Below are 19781 nucleotides of genomic sequence, written 5' to 3' on the forward strand. Positions count from 1 at the left end.
AACCCCTAAAATGAAAGGGGTGCTATGAGCACTGTTTTTTTCCAAATGTAAAATTACCAATTGTATCGTGGCTTGGACATTCGATATCATTGTGAACAAAGTATTATTGCTAGTGGCACCCCTTTTTTATTTAATAGTAATAAAATAATAATAGTTTAATTTTAAGGTCATAACCAGCCAGACACCAAATTGGTGTTTGGTACCCCTTGTTTTTCGGAGAACAAACACTCCTTTGGATAACAATTTGATTGCTATAGTCTATGGAGGTGTACATACTTTACCCCCTTTTGGATATTAATCTTTAATTTCTTAAGAAGAAATACATGTTCTTAACCATTAGACCCATTCAACTTGTAAGTTTTAATTATTAGTTCCACTACGAACCAAAACCTCAAAATCAATAGTCATATCAAAATGTGGTACCATGCCCAACACACTTTCTTTTTCGGGTCTAAAATTGCAAACCTAAGAAAGAAAATGATATAAAAAAAAAATTAAAACATTTCAAATTAAAAAATAAAAAATTCAATGTTTTAAATATAAGAAATAACATAATTTATAAGATAATAAAAAAATAAAAAAATGACAAGAGAAATATATATATATATATATATATATATATATATACTCTTCTTCTTTTTAAAAGGAGAATTATTTTAAGAACATTGGAAAAAAAGGGGCAGGGTAAAAGAAAAAAGAAACCAGAGTTATTAAAAAAAAGTTAAATATAAAAAAAATCAATGTTTTTTTTTAAAATAATATTTCATGGGTGGGGTGTTCGATTTCTAGAATTACCTTCTCCCCACTCCCTCCCTCTTTCTCCACCAACTCCCCACTCCCTTGCCAACTCCCTTATCCCTTCCTTTCTCTGGTCCCTTTTGCTTGTGCATGACCCTTAGGTAATAGGTTGCCCTACTTCCCCACTCTCCTCCTACTCCCCCAACATCCCTCTCTACTTTGCACATGACCCTCAAGTGGTGGCTTGTAAACCCATCACTTAGAGGAGTGACCCCTTCCCTTTGTTCATGCATGGCCCTCAAGTGGTGGGTTGTAAACCTATTGCTTGAGGTTTGCATGCGGATGAGGGCGGGGATGGGGTTCCGAGGAGAAGAGGAGAGTGAAGTGTGGAGTAGGGTGTTGGGGATTTGGTGGGTTGAGAGGAAAACAACTTAATTTGTTATCTTATTTTTTTTTAAAATTGTTTTAATTTTTAATATAGTATTTTCATTACCCCACCCTCCAACATGTAGGTAAGGGTGAGATATTCTTCATGGCTCTAGGACATTCAATTGTTGGAAGATGGATTAGGGGTAGCATATTTAACTTTACATTTTCCTTTACTTGACATTTACTTGTGATGTTAGGTTCTTCTTTAACTTGATTATGCTTATGTTCATATCATCAAATAAATGCAAAAAACAATGAAAATCACATGAACACAAGATATCAGCTCCGAGCCAGGGAAAAATCCCACAAGAACTTCTCTTCTTATTAACTTCAAAGGAGACTTCCAAAACCAAATTCTAGACCAAGATCAAGATCAAGTCGACCAACCTGCCTTCCTTACAAGATCTTCACAATAGTGAACACAGATCAACTCTTCGTATGCTCTTCTAGCCTCTTCGCAACCTTCATAAGTTGTAGACCCTAACTTCATAGGTTCTTCTAGCCTCTTTGCATCCTTCATAAGTTGCATACTATAACTGGAAGGCTCTTTTATCCTCTTCACATCTCTTTTAAGTTGCAGATCATGTCCATGAGATGTGTGTCTATTATGTCCAAGGAGTTCGAAGTACCCCTTATATATACCCTTTCCAAAAGGCTCTTTAAGCCCTACACAAGGCCGACATGAGCAGGTTGGTTGACTTGTCATTTGGAGCCCTCTAAACACATTCAATTACAAAAATAAAATTTCTTTCTTTGATATAAGAGCCCAATAAGGTTTTTTACATAACGACAATGACACTTGGACTCATGACAATCCCTATAGGCATGCAATGGATGTCTTAACCTATTTGATCAATGACCTAAGCATGAAACCCATGCTTTATATTTAATTTTTCTTTTAAAATATTTTTCTGTTTCTTCTTTTTGATAAATATAAGAATTATATCATGTCATGAGCCAAACAACGATTATGAAAACCAATACTTGTTAAACTTTCAAAACTCCCTCTTAACTAGGTAGGTATTCATAATTTAACTGGTACAAGGACAAGGACAATACTTTGAAAAGTTCTCATAAAAAGAGTAGCATGTACAATGTTAGAGATCTAGATTTCATCTATGCTAACTGCCAAGATATCAACCCATCTGGGTACCATCTAGGGTACCTGTCATGGTGCCATCCCAACAGGGATCCAGGTGTCATCTAGGCTACCTGCCAAGACACCATGTGTCATCTACTCTACTTGCCAAGACACTAGGTGACATCTACGCTACCTGCCAAGACACCAACCTCAACAGGGTTCTAGGTATCATCTTGGCTACCTACCAAGCCACCAACTCAACAAGGATTTAGGTGTCATCTAGGTTACCTGCTAAGACACCAACTCAACAAGGATCTAGGTGCGATCTAGGCTAGTTGCCAAGACAACAACATGGATCTAGGTACCGTCTAGGCTACTTGCCAAGGTATCGACCCTAACATGGATTTGGATATCATTTAGGTCAAGATACCAACCCTAATTGGGATCTAGGTATCATATAGACCAAGATATCCACCCTAACATGGATCTAGGTATCGTCTAGGCTAACGACCAAGATATTGACCCTAAGTACCATCATACTGACTATTCAGCCTAAGGTACACCAACTCATCAAACCTCTTTCTGAGGTCATTATTTTCTTTGCACGTTCCATCTTCAAGTAATAATGAGGTACAACTCCATCTTCAATCATTAATGTGGAATCTTCAATATCATCACAACAACTCCCTCTTTCCATCATGCTCATCATGAAGCTGTCTTAAGCACAATATTTAGTTTTGTTTTTAAATATTTTTCATACAATCATGTACCTATAATTTTTATCAACAAGTACAACCAAGCGACATATATGTACAAGAGCACGATGTTAATTTTGTTAGTCTAAGGTTTTCAAAGGCTATGACTAGGGTTTTAGTTACAAACCCTAAATATTCCATGACCTAACCCTAAATAGAATTTTTACTTTCAACGAAAACATCAGTCGCAGGGATTTTGACTTTCAATCCCTAGGGTTTACTCAATTCAATCCTTGCTAGGGTTTAATCATACACCCTAGATTTTATCTATAAACCCCAAAAAATCAAGAGATAGGGTTTTATAAGAGCGAACAAATAGTTAGGGTTTCAGATTTCACTTACACTAGGAGTTTTCTAATTCAAGTTCTGACAAGGACTTTCTAACCCTAGATACCAAAAATATTCAAAAATGTAAAACCATAGATTCCTGTCATGTAAAATATGTCATCTTCATACCCTAACATTTTCATAGTCTTTTGGATATAAGGAAATTGTAAAGATCCTCACATACTTTATAAGCAATGACAATGCATTAATTGATCGTACATACCTATTTTGTTTTTTACTTACTTTTCAAGATAGGGGAGGTGCTTTGATTTTTCAAGTTTTAATACGAGGCTCCCTCTGAATCAAGGGTTCTTCTTCAAAATTCTTTCAAGATTCAAATCTCTCTTCTAAGCCCCCTCTGAGTTGAGCTATAACCTCAACTTCATATTTGATGAATAGTCTTTGGAAGATACCTGCAATCCTATTTTAGGAAGATTATAAAATAAAAGGTTATAATTAAGTGATAGTAAAACTAGATATACTAAGGAAGTCAATAACAATGCAATGAAAGAAAAGAAATGGAATACTTATGTTTTGTGAACAACAATGGCTTCCTCTGGATTTTGTATTGATCTAGATATCATTGAAGTATTCCTATATTTATTCATTTTATTCAGAGTGTCCATGGATCGAGCTTGATTACCAAGCTTTAGTATTTTCCTTGGAGTTGTCATCATTTATGAACTTGTTAGAATCATGCTCATCATTAACTGCTTTTCTTAGCCATCCTTCTCATTTTTCTCCCTTCATTATGTACTTGCAATATTTACTGACAAGTACCACCTAAATTACGAGTACAAGAGCATGATTATGATTTTTACAATCTAGGGATTCCATGGTATCTTAGAGAGAGAGAATTTCTAGGGTTTCCAAATACAAATTATAACCAATTCTAGGGACATGATTTCATACCTTGGATTTTATTCAATTCCATCCTCGCTAGGATTTTCCATATACCCTAGACTACCTAAAAACCCTAGAAGACAAGAGTTAGGGTTTCAAGGGAACAATCATATTAGGGTTAGCGTTTGTCACTTAATACAGTTTTCTATTCTAAGTCCTATCTAGGGTTTGCAATCCCTAGATTTCAAAGACCTCCAACAAGATGAGGTCTACAAACCCTAGAATCAAGACATGCAACAAAAGCCTTAACACATTTCATGTTAGACCATTTAATGAATATTCAATATCTAGAGATCATATATACCTTCTATCAACCTTACCCAATCCTTTCATGCAAAGGATTTGTCTTCAAATGACCTTGTTTGAACGAGACTGCTTCCCAAGGATGAAGTTTAGATCTCATTTTACTTTCTTCAAAATTGTCTTTAAGAGAAAATTTCCAAAGATACCCTTCCCAAGATGACTTCTTTTGACTTCAAGTTTGACTTCTATATTAGCTTCAAGAGAAGCCTTTAAAGGTGTCAAGAAAAAATGCTTTTCAAGATGGCTAATTATTGTTCTTGTTGAATTCTTGTTAATGTATGTTGTAGATGCTTATACAGGTCCTCAAACAATAACTCCTTTCTTCAATCGAACCTTCAATGATCTATGTCAATCCTCCACTATCCTTGATGATAAGAGTGAGGCTTATTCTTTAACGCCAGTCCTCTAGTTAGGGCACACCATAGTTACTATAAAAACTTTGATGTGACGGTCTTGTATCTTTTATAAATAGCCTTACTTCAAATCTTGGATTCCACAGGAAATGAGATCATATGTCTCGACCTGTTTTATCAAAATTTCTCAAAGATTTGTTTATGTGGATAGGGATTTAATAACCATTGCAAATGCTTTACATACATACTTTAAAATATCTTTCTCAACTGTGATCCTTCTCTTTCTTTAGGGACACTTCTTTGTTGGCTCAAGAGTCTCGATCTGAACTAGTTCAAGGGCCTTTCAGTTCCTCCAAACAATCCATTACAAACCTTCTTCAAAATGTGACATAATCTTGTCTCATAAAAACAACCCAGAACTACTTTTCAAGTCTCAACCTCCTTGGTATAGGACTGTGGCGTTACCACAAATATTTTATATATAAAAAATCCAACTCTTTTAGGCTCCTTTAGGTCTTCGTTCTATTACAGGGATACACCTTCCTTCAATCCACCACTCAAACGGTCGTCTTGTAGCATTTTCATAGGATTTCGGATTTGTGGCTATAGGAGCCAAGTTCTGCACTGAGCTTGGAGTAGAATAGTGAAGACATCAGGCTTGTTCTAGGCTTTAACTATCAGAAACTCAATGACTTTACCTTGAAGAATTTTCGGTCGTCAATAAGATTACAAACATCCATTTTCTTGCCTTGAGGACTCCTTTAAACTACAATGATCTTTCAACTGCTCATGACACTTACCTTAGCTCTGATACCATGTTGCAAAATGGATTAGGGAAACATATTTAACTTTACATTATCCTTTACTTGACATTTACTTGTGATGTTAGGTTCTTTTTTAAATTGATTATGCTTATGTTCTTATCATCAAATAAATTCCAAAACAATGAAAATCACATGAACACAAGATACATGTTCCAAGCCATGGAAAAACCCCTCTAAAGGGGAAAACCCACAAGAAATTCTCTTTTTATTAACTTCAAAGTAGACTTCCAAAACCAAATTCTAGACTAGGGCTCCCAACAAGATCAAGTCGACCAACCTGCCTTCCCATACAATATCTTCACAATAGTGAAACACAGATAAGATCTTCGTAGGCTCTTCTAGCCTCTTCGCACCCTTCACAAGTTGCAGACTATAACTTCGTAGGCTCTTCTAGCCTCTTCACATCCTTCTTAAGTTGTAGACTATAACTGGAAGACTCTTCTAGCCCCTTCACATCCCTTTTAAGTCACAGATCATGTCAATTAGATGTGTGTGTCTATTCTGCCTAAGGAGTTCGAAGTACCTCCTATATATACCCTTTTCAAAAGTCTCTTTAAGCCCTTCTCAAGACCGACATGAGCACGCTGGCTAACTTGTCATTTGGAGCCCTCTAAACACATTCAATTAAAAAACTAAAATTTCTTTCTTTGATCTAAGAGCCTGTTGTGGCCAGCAACAACCCCCCTTCTTATTTGGTGTTATTACTAATACCAAATAAGTGGGGACCCTTAGTCAAAAATTTAAAGAATCAACTAGTGCTTATATTTCCTTTTTCAATAAAACTTACCATTTTAAACTTAGGAGAAAACCCTTAAAAAATAAAAAAGCCTAAGTTTTATGATAAAGTAGGATTATTCCTTAGAAAATATCGCATCGCAAAAGGAGCATGAATACCCCCTTGCGAGCCGAATTCTAAAATTGTGAAATCGCGATACGGGACTATGGACATATATCGCATCGCATGCGTCAAACATCGCTCACATTGAAAAACTTTAAAACTGCCGATATGCGACGGCGCATATCGGCAATCACAGGAAACAGATTAACGAAAATCGTCATATGCCACGCTCCTGCGATATCGCGATATTGCGATAGAGCAATTCTGCGATATTGCGAAGCAAATCGCTTCATCGCAGATCTTGTGGGCTCGTGGTTCAAAAAAGTAGTTTCCATAAATTGAGACCTGGTTATGTGCTTTAATGCCAATTAATGAATTAGTTGCCAGTAATTAATGGAATAGGGTTTCGTGCTTATCAAAAAATCATTTCACGTAAGGTGGTGTATTTTATATGTCTTCGGCATTTAAATCTTTCCCGTCAACTTTTCTTATCATTATTCTCACTTCACTTGTAAATTGCAGGAACGAAGAACAAAGAACGATACAAAGCAGTATGCAGGATACTATGGGAAAGAAAGGAAAAGCCCCGAGCTCTGAAGAGAAGGAAATGACACCCTTGTATACAGACACCGCCTGCAACCGAGATGCTGGTATTGCTACCTAGGAAGGCATGTACAATCTACTTGAGGAAGAGAATCCTAGAGTAATGGAGGTCGAGGCTACTGCAGGCTCACATAGTTCCTTTGAAGCATCCCTTACAGAGCTAGCTTGTTCATTCTTACACCGAATAGCGGCGAGGCCCAAAATTCTTCCATACATAGACATGGTTAAATGGATACTGGACAGCGTGGATATCAGAAACAGACAGTTTAAGACTCAGGGTCAAGGACTCATTGGCTCATTCGCTGCACAAGATTTGAGGCTCATGTATCATTTACCAGAGCCACAGGCCACTTATAACAAACAGTTCATGGAGAAATTTGCAAAAGAAAATCAAGACCTGGCAGAAACCACCAAAGACTGGTCGAGGAGGGACGAACCGCTAAAGAAGGATAAACATGGTATGTATAGTACTGGTTCTCTCACCTCCCCGTATTGCTTTGCTGCTGCCATGCTCTGTAGACTTTTTGGAATGCCAGACATTAACAAATTTTCATCTGAATGGCTACCATTATTGGATGCCGCCACGGATGCTACTATTGTGGATTGGGCTAAAATATTGTCTGATAACCTAGTCACGGCCATTGTAAATTACCAGTCTAAAAGAACTGTTTCTCAGAGAATTTATCCCCCTTTTTACTTATCTGCTTATGTGATGGATGCGATATGTTATGTTTCTAAGTTTCCTGTGATGGGTTGGAAATGGACGACTCAAGACCCCTTACCCATTCATATCTATCATAAAGAATTGTGGGACTCTAAGTTCACTCCGCACTTCTACAAGATTTGTCATGGAATCATGTTGCCCCTGTACAGAATGTTGTATGATAAGAATGCTCCAAGATGTTCTCCTGAAGCAGAAGTAGACATACTCCCCGTTGCGAGATGGTTCGGGGAAGAACTATTTACATATATCAGGGTATTCGGAAGTTCTGCTTCCCCTCACGTCTTACCTTTGTATGTCCCTGATAAACTCATGGCACGAGAAATTGCTTATCAAACCTGCGGAGAAGGAGGTTTGACTAAAGATTTGAAAGATAAAAAGAAGGCTATTTGGCCACAATTTCCTATAGCCTGTGGGGCCTTTTCACTATTTGATGTAGGCCATGCATTCACAGAAGTAAACAACATAACATGTTTACAATTATTCAAATTTTTAGCAAGACCGTTCGACCCTCATGATATTGCTAAGAATTTTACTACTGCACTCAAGATAAAGGTGTTTTCTGGAAAAGATGATCTTTTTGATGACATATTCCAACAGAAAAACACACTTGAAGAAATTCTGCTTTCGGCCCAAATGCAATTCTCTCCAGCATAATTTCAAGAGTTTAAGATATACAGGGAAAGGAGATTAGCTAGTATCCCCTTAGAAAAACTACCCTTGGAACTCGAAAGGGAACCAACTCCGAGTATCAGTCTCAGTGGAAGTTCAAGCACACATAGGTCTAAATCTAAGTCCGGAGAAGAAACATCTGAACATTCCAAAAGATCAGAAAGTGACCAGGGTAAAAGCGAGGGGTCAATAAAGGATACCTGCCAATCAAAAGAGCTCCAATAGCAACAGGCTTTTACCTCTCCACAAACAGATCCTCCCCCTCTCATCGTTCAACCATCAACAAACAAAACCGAACTAGATAAAGAATGGGAGACCTTCAATGAATTGATCAATCTAGAGGGACCAAGTACAAAGACACCTGCAAGTGATGTACAGGCAACAGAAGATATAATCACAGGAACAATTAGCAATGTCCCAGAGATGGAATATATTCCCATCACCCCATCCTCTGAACTCATCCTCAAGATAGAAGAAATTCCTCCTCTTGATGTATTCTATAGTCCGCAACACAAGGCAGTAGTAAGGAGACAAAGGAAGAAAAGGAAATTGGAAAACGTGCTCTCTAATGAGGCAGAACAATTAGACGTCCTATGGCAAGATCCTACTACCGATCCCACTGAGAATCTCACCAAATTATCGCAGATCGCAGGAGCATATGCCTCTGCAACCATTGACAAAGCATCTGAGGTACAACAACTGCTAAAAGAAAGGGAAGACCAGATACGAGTTTTGCAACAACAGTTGCAACAAGCCAATGCCAACAACGAAGCACAGAAACAGCTTGAAAAACTATAGCAGGACTTCCAATGAATGCAGATAAGCTACCAGAATAGTTTGGCAGAGAAAGAAAAACAATTGTGGGATATGCAGGAGATGCACATGGATGACCCTAAAATTACAAAATTCATCACAGAATCCATTTCCTTGAATGATCAACTACTGCAGCAACAGGAAGCATTGTGCCAAAGAATATCACAATGGAACTCTTACTGTGAAATAAGCGATAAAATCACTAATCAAGTCATAGATTTATGAAATGATTATGATTTAATTGATAAACGAGTTACTGAGTATTTGACTTGGCAAGAAATAGAGGAGGGAAAAAGAGCAGGCGCACCAAGGATCAATGACAATCACAAAGAAATGCTCTTTAATAAATGGGATGCACAACTCAGGGAAGCAGAACAAGTAGCAGAAGAAGCGGCCATGGCAGCAAACAACGTTATTGATTGTATAAATGAAAATTTGCATAGAGCAAACCTGATCTCAAAGACCACTCCAGGGTATCTACCTAAGGCACAACAACTACAGGCAGACTGGAAACAGAAGGCTCAAGAAAAGGCAGAATCAATCCAAAGGTTAACCAAGTTAAATTGGGATTCTTACTGGATGTACTTGGTAAAACCACACAGCCAGTGCATGACTCTCAAGTGTATCATCAATTCTGCCGAGAAGATGGCGCCAGCTCTTACCGATTCTGTTTTCTCAGCACAACTGAAATCGGAAGTCGGCCAGCCAAATCTTCTCAAACAGATGCTGAACGCGTGCGATTTCAAGGATTAGATACATAGTTAGTTAGTAATTTTAGTATTTTTAGTTTTAATTTAGTTTTATTTTTTCCCAAAGTGAGGACGATCATTTAAACCGCATCCTACTTTTTTTGTAATAATTTATTTTTAGATTTAGTTAGTAGTATTTAAACCCTTCTCATGCATTTAGAGAAGGGTCCTGAAATTTGTCAAAAACTCATCCCTAGAACATGCACTTTTGTACCCTCTGTGGAGGTTTTGATGAATGAATGGAACATGATTTATCAATATCTGTATTTAATATCTGCTACTGATGTTGCATTTCTGTACTCTTAGTGGATGTTGGGTTACGAAGAGATAAATCATTATCACTTGAAGCTCATGAGTAGGACTAGTTATAAATGGTACTTCTATATCTTAACTATTTCTGCCTTCTGTGTTAAAAGTGATATTCAAGTTCAGTTGTTTATATATTGATGTGTGAATGCTTGATTTATAATTTGGCACTTTTTTACGGTGATAGCTATTTATTTATGCTTAATGTATGAATAGCTTATTATGCGATATGTTTTTCACAACTGCTTCGTCTAACTTTGTATATGAAGTGGTTCATCTTTATTGAATTCTTTTCTCATAGCAGTTGAATGATCTTTACTACCAATTGTTATTTGAAATCATTTTAGATCGCATAACAGAAGAATTACACCCCGGGTTAGTGTAGAATTAGATGTTTCTGTTTATTAGAATAAAATTTGCACGTTATTAGATTAGAGTTAGAGCATCTCACTTAGGAACTTTTAGAAGGGAAATATCAATTCTTCACACACATACACATAAATTGGGAAACTGGTCCCATATCCCCAGTCGGACCCACTATACCAAACGGAAAAGGAGCTGCTAACCAAGGTCCGGACTGGGTGGGTATCCCCCTTGTTGTAGACCCGATTTTCGGGGCTTCAACAGAGCCCAATAGGGCAATGACACTTTGATTCATGACAATCCTTATAAGAATGCATTGGATTCCTTTGACCTATTTGACCAATGACCTAAGCATGAAACCCATGCTTTATAAATAATTTTTCTTTTACAATATTTTTCTTTTTCTTCTTTTTGATAAATATAAAAATTACATCATGTCATGTGCCAAACAACGACTATGAAGACCGATACTAGTTACACTTTCAACATCAACAACAAGACTCGAAGCCATTACAACAATATATGAGCTCATTATGTCACTTGTGTGAATTGAACCTATATAAAGTTAACCCTGCTTTAGTTAAGGTTTTTTTTCTTGGGTGGCCTTTTATTGTTTTTAAATTAATTTGGTTTTCCTCATTTGCTTTCTAGTTTTTATGTATTTATTTTAATTAATTATGCTATTCTTATTATATATTTTAAAATGTTCAGCTTTATTTTTATTATATAATTTAAATTGTTTGTTTTTATTTTTTAATATTAAATGTTTATTTATTTGTTTTCTCTAGTTTTGTAATTATAGGTCTAAAACAATAAAATGGTATATGGGCAGAGTTTTGATTTCGAAGTTTTGGTACATAGTGACATTGATTATGAGAGCCACAACATCAAACAATTGCACTTTTGACGTTGAAATAAAGAATCAAGTTTTATTACATCACTTTTTGATTTAGAGATCAATTTTAAGGTTTTTGTACACAGTAGTACCAATTGTCAAGGGAACTGCTCCAAATGAGTTGTAATTTTAACCCCCCTAAAAAGAAGGTGCTACTTAACACCCCCTTTTCAATCTGGGTGTCAATTTTAAGGTTTTTGTTTGCAACATTCTGGACCATATTTGTAAAATTTTGCAATTTTTAAATTAAAAAATAGGTCTTTACTTGTAGCACCACTTTTTGAAATGGGGATAAAAACGACCAGTGAATGCAATTCTAAAAAATGAAAAATTTATATAGTTCTCATTAAGCTGGTAACTATGATGCATAAGTGATAAAACAATATGATAATTCTCTTAGGAGAATGCTCCAAAATCACCTCCTCGAATAACAATAAGTTGTCCACAATGGTCATGCGTGTGCAATAACTCTGTGGATGAATGTGCAGTGTCAACTAGATGGATCATTTAGAAAGGATGTGGTTGAACACCAAAATAGAATGCAAATAACATATCAATGAGGGTAATATCATCTCGAGACACATTATTCCCAAAGTGATGTCTAACAAATGTTACATAATAAAATTAATCACCTAGGAAAATCCCATAAAGGAACATGAATCATCCCACCACATCATAAGAGAAGGGGACATAAAGAAGTGCTAATCCATCCAATCATCAAGTATGTTCCCCATCACACATCTAATGCACGAGGTCTATGTAGAACACTCCTAGTGACACCAATATCATATATCAGCCCAGCAAGTCACTAGGAAACATTGATAATGATCTCATGAAATATCTACATCCTACCACCACCATTATATAACCCCTTGGGGGTTTAGAACCATCATCCATGTCCAACATAAACATATCAACCATACCATAATGGGATAAATTGCTCCTCAACCATCAAATATGTAGCCAAGGGGTGATCAACAAGGAAAGTATATCTCACAACGAATAAGCAATAATAGTCATCCATTTAAGGAGAAGTGAGACTCCCCAACCAAAGTCCTCCATCAAATGATTGAACACCATAAAGAGATTGAGCTCCATGGATATGAATCTTGCCAAGTTAGTACGATAACTCCAAGGAACTAGCTATAAATTTCCATCCATGAAATTCACAATGTGGAACCTCATACAATATGGGGTGTAACATGACTCACTCTCATTTTTATTGCCATTTTAGACCTGCATTTCCAACTATAGTTATAATCCTGTTTTTGTGCAACATGAGGATGCATCACGATGAGTTATGTGAAATTTCCTTGAATGCACCAAATGGAAATTATTCTCCTAACTGATTTGCAGTTTATTTGTCTACAACAAATATCAAATAACTCATTGATGCATTCATCACAAAATTAAAATAAGGAACTGTGAAATAGATGCACACACATAACAATTTGACACAATTATTTTGGACTAAAAGTCTTCAGAAAAACCTCGAAGGAAAAATTAGTGCAACAGATGAGGGTTTATTTTATTATGCAACAAATATGGAGAATGACAATTGCTGGCCCTTCCTAGATCAACTCAAATAATTTTTCTCAACTGGTAAATATACTGGGAAAATATTTTCCCTCACAGCTACTCTACTGGGCCATCCTAATCAAACTTGCACTTCCCAACTAATTCGCACAACTGGACTGAAAATGCGTACTACCTACTCTGAAGAGTTTGATATGATTTTGGAACTCCTCCAGATGAGTTGTCTTTCCTATCTCTTCCTCTGGAAATAATTCGTTGGGCCTCTCAAGACTTGATCCTGGCACTAGTCACTAAATGAGTCTCCCTTTGGGCAACTTGCACTGACAAATTGGGCAACGCGTACTGCAAAAATCAACTTCCCTATTGGATAATTCAACTTTCCTTCTATGACACTGGAAGCTGGAAAAGCACCTGAGAATTTCTCTGGAAATTCTCTCTACTGTAACCCTTGCTACTTTCTAGCTTAAATTATTCCTTCGATGAATATTGCACACTAGGTAATTCACACTGCCTTGCTCCATTGCTCTCACAATTGTGTCTATCTCCATCCCATCGACTTGCTCTTATAATATGTCACTAGAGTATCAATGACCCAGATCCAATCACAATCGATGGCTAAGATCAATTTGACTCCACCAATACACTTTTTTGGGAGTCTCTAGAGAAAAAGTCGATTTCCTCAATTAATACCCATTAATTAATCAATTTTCCTATGTTAGACTTGGGCAATTTTTAATCATTGATCAATTAATTTAATTGAATGGTTTCTAAGTGTTTTCTTTCGAAACTTTTTTGGGTTTTGGAGATCTTGCATTCCTTAGCCTCTATGACACCTTAGAGACTAGAAGACATGTCTTATGCTACACCAAATCCATAAACTAACAAGTTACTCACCTTATGCGTCACAATATTGATAACGAGTTGATGGGCAACGTTGAGAGTGTGCCATGTGGGGGATTCCATTTAGATCCTTGTCCATTTATGTAGGGTGCATCACTTGAGGGAAGCAAGATAGCCTTCGATTCATGGATAGAGGGAGCATCATTGGTGGAGTTACATTGCTCCACTCTTTCTATTCTCAGAGAGATCAAGAGATGAAGGTGCTTTTTGTGTCTTTTTGTATTTCTCACAATTTTCTTGGACAAAGTGAAATGCTATAGCTACCCCATCACTATTGGGATGCTTTTGGTAATATGTGAAGATGTCTACAATATCACAGGAAGATTCTTAGTATGTAATGTTCAATGTACTTCAAAAATATGTAGGGTTGATAGATTGTTAGGTTATGGTATGTTTTATGCTTAGAGAAATTTACTTTTCTTTCTTATTATTATTCATAGATTAGCAATCACATGTGCATAAGTAAAGTGCAAATAGAACATTAAACGATCAACAGAAAACAAGCCAAGACAAGAGACACAAGATGTGGCGGCTAGCCAGGGACAAACCCCACAATGTGTGGGGAAACCCTTTGATCAAATCTTCTTTTATCTTCAATAATTCAGCAGAGAGAAATAGTACAATAAATCTGATTTATATCAGCAGTAGCAAACCCTAGATCAACAACATCAACATTAGCGGCTTCATCATCAAAACTGGGGCAATCAATATCTCGCAAACCGACTGTCGGATCGGCTTAATTCCACCACCAAAAAATGCGGCCTTTAGAGGAGGTCCAGATAGACCTACAATGCAATTCAAAAGAGGAGGTTTGATGGTCAATGCTGGTCAATGTTTGGATCTGCAGTTGCAGCTTCAGGTTCAACAACTTCCTTCCACATGTGTGAGAGAGAGTCTCTTTTCTGCGCAGGAGAGAGAGAGAGATGTGATGAGATGAGTGAGTGAAAATGAGGAAAATTCCTCCTGTATTTATACACAACTGTTGATGTTTGAATAGATGCGACTGTTGGGGTTCTGAGCCTACATGAGTTGTAGGTCGGCTTGATAATAATTCCATAATCAAAATAAATTCATATCTCCATGAATACTTATTGGAATCAGATGATATTTAGATCAATCCTACACCTCTCGATGAGAGGAGTCTAATAAAAATATAATCAGCCATGAATAAGATGACCCACATGGAGTTTGGCCCTAGTTGCCAATTTTAACACTCCTCTCAACTAGGGAGAACTCCATCTGGAATCTGTCTGTTGGTCGCTACTATTCATCCATCAAATGCACTGCCTGGTATAGCTTGACCCCTGCCCTGCTCTGTGCTATTCTGCTTGCTCTACTCTGTCTTGTTCTGCCCTATACTGATCTGCATTGTTCTGTTTTGCCCTGTATTGATCTGCATTGCTCTACTCTGCTTTGCTTTTTTCCGAATTATGAAGAAGAAGAAATGATCGAAGATGTATCATACTGACTCAAAGTCAGTCTTAGAGTATGTACCACTGGTACCTGACCAGTCTCAACCAACCCAAAGTCAGCATCATAGTGAGTACAACTCCTACCACTGGTCCCATACAAGTATCATCCTCCACTGACTCAAAGTCAGTCTCAGAGTGCATACCACTGGTCCCAGACCAGTCTCAACCGACTTGAAGTTAGCATCATAGTAGGTACCACTCCTACCACTGGTCCCAGACTAGTATCACAATCTCAAAGAGTGTACCACTGGTCCTAGACCAATCTCAACCGACCCAAAGTCAGTGTCATAGTATGTACCACTCTCACTGGTCCCAGACCAGTACTGCACTGACCCATGGTCAGTCTCAGAGTATGTACCACTAGTCCCAGACCAGTCTTAACCGACCCGAAGTCAGCGTCATAGTGGGTACAACTCCTACCACTGGTCCCAGACCAGTATCATTGATCCCAGATCAATGAATGTCATCCTAGCGTAGGGAGTACGGTAGATACAATGATGCATCCATATGTACTACTATGGTCCCTAACTTCATTTCCCTGCTCTTTGATCAGATGAGAGGTACTTCCCATGAGTCCCAGACTGCATGGGTAGGATGCCTTGACAGGAGAACTTAATCAATCCCGTCCTGACAGGAGAACTAATCATCCTGCTACACAATCGCCATGGAGAACACATCATCCAAGCCTCACAGGAGAACTAATCATCATGCTACATAGTCGCCACGGAGAACACATCATCCAGGCCTCATAGGAGAACTAATCATCCTGCTACATAGTCGCCATGAAGAACACATTATTCAGGCCTCACAGGAGAACTAATCATCTTGCTACATAGTCGCCACGGGGTGTACATGTACACCACAAGGGGATAGTGAATCACCCTGTGGTCATATGTCGCTCCAAGAAGTACCCCGCACCCCCCAGAGCTCCCAGAGCTCAATGCATCATATAGGACCCTCATCAGAGGGTCTTTGAACAACACCAAGTTGTTCTTGGAAATTCAAGAATTTGACTTTCCCTAGGGGTTTTGTCAGAATGTCGATGACCTGTTCATCTGTACTGATATGTTGGAGCCTTATATCTCCTCGCTGCACCATATCTCAGATATAGTGGTACCTGATATCGATATGATTGGAGCAATCATGAAATATGGGATTCTCTGACAAACAAATCCCACTCTAGCTGTCACATAGGATCACGGTGGTATCCAATGTAAATCCAATCATCTCACTGAAGAGCTTTCGCAACCAGACTGCCTCACAGGAGGCCATGCTAGCAGCAATATACTCTGCCTCGACGGTGCTCAAAGCTACCGACTTCTGCTTCCTTCTCATCCAGGCTATCGAAGTGATCCCAAGGTGAAACAACACCCAGAAGTGCTCTTACAGTCCACCACAATGTTTGCCTAATCAACATCAGTATATCCAAGTAGTCTCACATCTCCGACAATGTATCTTAACCCATAACTGATTGTGCCACAAAGATATCTCAACATTTTCTTGGCACCAATCCAATGTATGTGATGAGGTTCAACCATATGTTGACTCAATGTGTTGACTACAAAACATATGTCTGGACGAGAGTTCACCAAGAACATTAATGCTCTGACGAGTTGACGATACTCGGTAGCATTTCGTAAAACAGGTCCAGTAGCACTACCACTTAACTTTTTGAAGTCAAGCTCCATCGGGGTAGTTACGGGCTTGCAGTCCACCATACCGAATTTTTCCATAATCTTCACCACATATTTTCCTTGAGATAGGAAAACTTCCCCTGGCTTCTGCCACACTTCAAGTCCTAGGAAATAGTGCATCGGTCCCAGGTCCTTCATTTCAAATTCAGAAGCCAACTCCCTCTTACATTTGTGAATGAGAGGGTCTGCACCTATTAGAAAGAGGTCGTCCACATACAACACCAGTATGAGAGTTTTGTCATCTTCAACCTTAAAATAAAGGTTAGGATCGGCTTCACTCCTAGTGAATCCTAGCTTCATCATGTAGCTATCAATCCTCTCATACCATGCTTGAGGTGCTTGCTTCAACCCATAGAGAGATTTCTTCAACCTACATACATGAGATTTTTGATCATAAATCTCAACTCCTTCGGGTTGCTCCATGTAGGCCTCTTCTTTGATTGAACCATACAAGAACGTGGTCTTGACATCCATTTGATGTAGGTTCCATCCTTGTGAAGCCGCAAGGGCTATGATCGAGCGGATGGTCGTATATTTGGCAACAGGTGCAAATATCTCATCATAGTCTATACCTTCCTTCTGGGAGAAGCCACACGCAACAAAACGAGCCTTATACTTTTCCGTACTTCCATCTGCTGCATGCTTTATCTTGTAAAGCCATTTAGAAGTGACAACTTTCTTGTCTGGGGGTCTGGGAACTACTTCCTAGACATCATTCTTCATAATAGACTCATGTTCTTTGGTCATAGCATCCTTCCATATTTGATGCTTGACGGAATTTGAGAATGATGAAGGCTCATTTTGTATGATCGTGCTCATGATGGTCAGGTATCCCTGATACCTGTTAGGTTTCTTACTTTCACGGAAGGTTCCTCGGGGTGCAGCATGTCCTTCAGCATCGTCAAGTATCCCCTTAAGCCATGAAGGCCTCTTTGTAGAAGAGGAAGGCTTAGGTGGATAAATAGGATCCATGGGTTCCCCCACATCAGGCATTGTTACATCATCTACCCATAGAAACTTCGGAAGTCTCTGGACAACTTCCACAATCGTACAGTTCTTCCTTTCCGCCACACCATTCTGCTCAGGAGTATGTGGAGTAGTAGTCTCCCTCTTAATGCCAGCCTCAGGTATGCCTAAGTGAACCAACTGTAATATATTGGAGGTCTTGCTTTGGCTTGCGGGGAATGGTCCCCTTTTGAGCTTTCCTTCAGCACATCCTGGACATACACCTTCTTTCTCTACTCGAAATTCAGGCATTCCTGTTACCATTTGTCTTACATCGGGTAAAGCTTTATAATGAAGGTGGGAAAACCTCCGATGCCAAAGTTCGATCTGAAGAGATGTGTCACAAGACATGACACCTAACAGACTTCCACTGACTTGATATAATGAATCAACTTGAAACCCAAGAGTGAAAGCATCTTTAACATTGTTTTTCCATATACGTACCTTGCCATCGCAGAAGTTCACCTTGTAGCCTTTGTCTTCCATTGCCGAGATGGAAACCAGGTTCTTCTTGAGGTCAGGTACATATAATACATCCTGTAAGTGGATCATATTTCCTTGATTCAATTTAAGAGAGACATTGCCTACACCTCTCACGGGATATTTCATATTATCTCCAAGGACAATTTCCAAGTTAGTTTCTTTCTCTATCAGATTATGGAGAACTTCTTTATAACCAGTGAAGTGCCTTGAGGCACCACTATCAATGAGCCAAATTCCCATTGAGTCCGAAGGAGCAGAGGTAGATAGAGCAGTTGGTAGATAATATTCATCCTGCTTATTTTCAACAATGTTGGATTCATACTTGGAATTTCTAGCCTTCTTGAATGGTTGTCCTCTTCCTTGATTACCAGCACTCCTTTTACCTTTGCTATTGAATTTTCCATTCCTTTGATTGCCATCAGAGGGATTTCGATCATCCTCCCGGTGTGAGTCCTTTCTATCAGGGCACTCCCTTGCATAGTGACCTGCTTTATCGCAGATGTAACCTCGTCCTTTCCTTCCACCCTTAGGTCCAACCTTTTTTTTTGATTTAGTCCTGGAATATTTTTCTTTTCTTAGTATGAGAAGAAAAAGAAACAGGAGGACCTTTAGGCATGGGAATTTCTTGCTCTTCAACCCTTGTTTCTTCTTGAATGCATCTAGCCATTAATTCCTCAAAGCCAAGAATTACATTATTGTTCAAAAGAGTAGTCCTGAACACGTACCATTCGGATGGTAATCCTCCAAGAGTCGTGAGTGCCATTTCCCTATCAGTAATAGTCTCCCCAATCGGTAGGAGATCGTTCCTAATCTCGGTGATTCTTAAGAAGTATGCTTGCATACTCTCATCTTTACCCTTCTTGATTTCCTTCAGTTTATTTCTAAGAAAAAAAACTTGATTTTCACCATTAAATTTAAATAAACTCACCAGTCTATCATAGATTTCCCTGGAGGTGTTCAAGTCAGAGATGTAGGCCACCAAGTGCTTGTCGTAGAGTCCTGGATGATCTTCTTCGAT

Source organism: Pinus tabuliformis, chromosome 1_1 (genome assembly GCF_031772625.1).
Source record: "Pinus tabuliformis cultivar Carrire ecotype Pingquan chromosome 1_1, CPIR1, whole genome shotgun sequence".
Lineage (NCBI taxonomy): Eukaryota > Viridiplantae > Streptophyta > Pinopsida > Pinales > Pinaceae > Pinus > Pinus tabuliformis.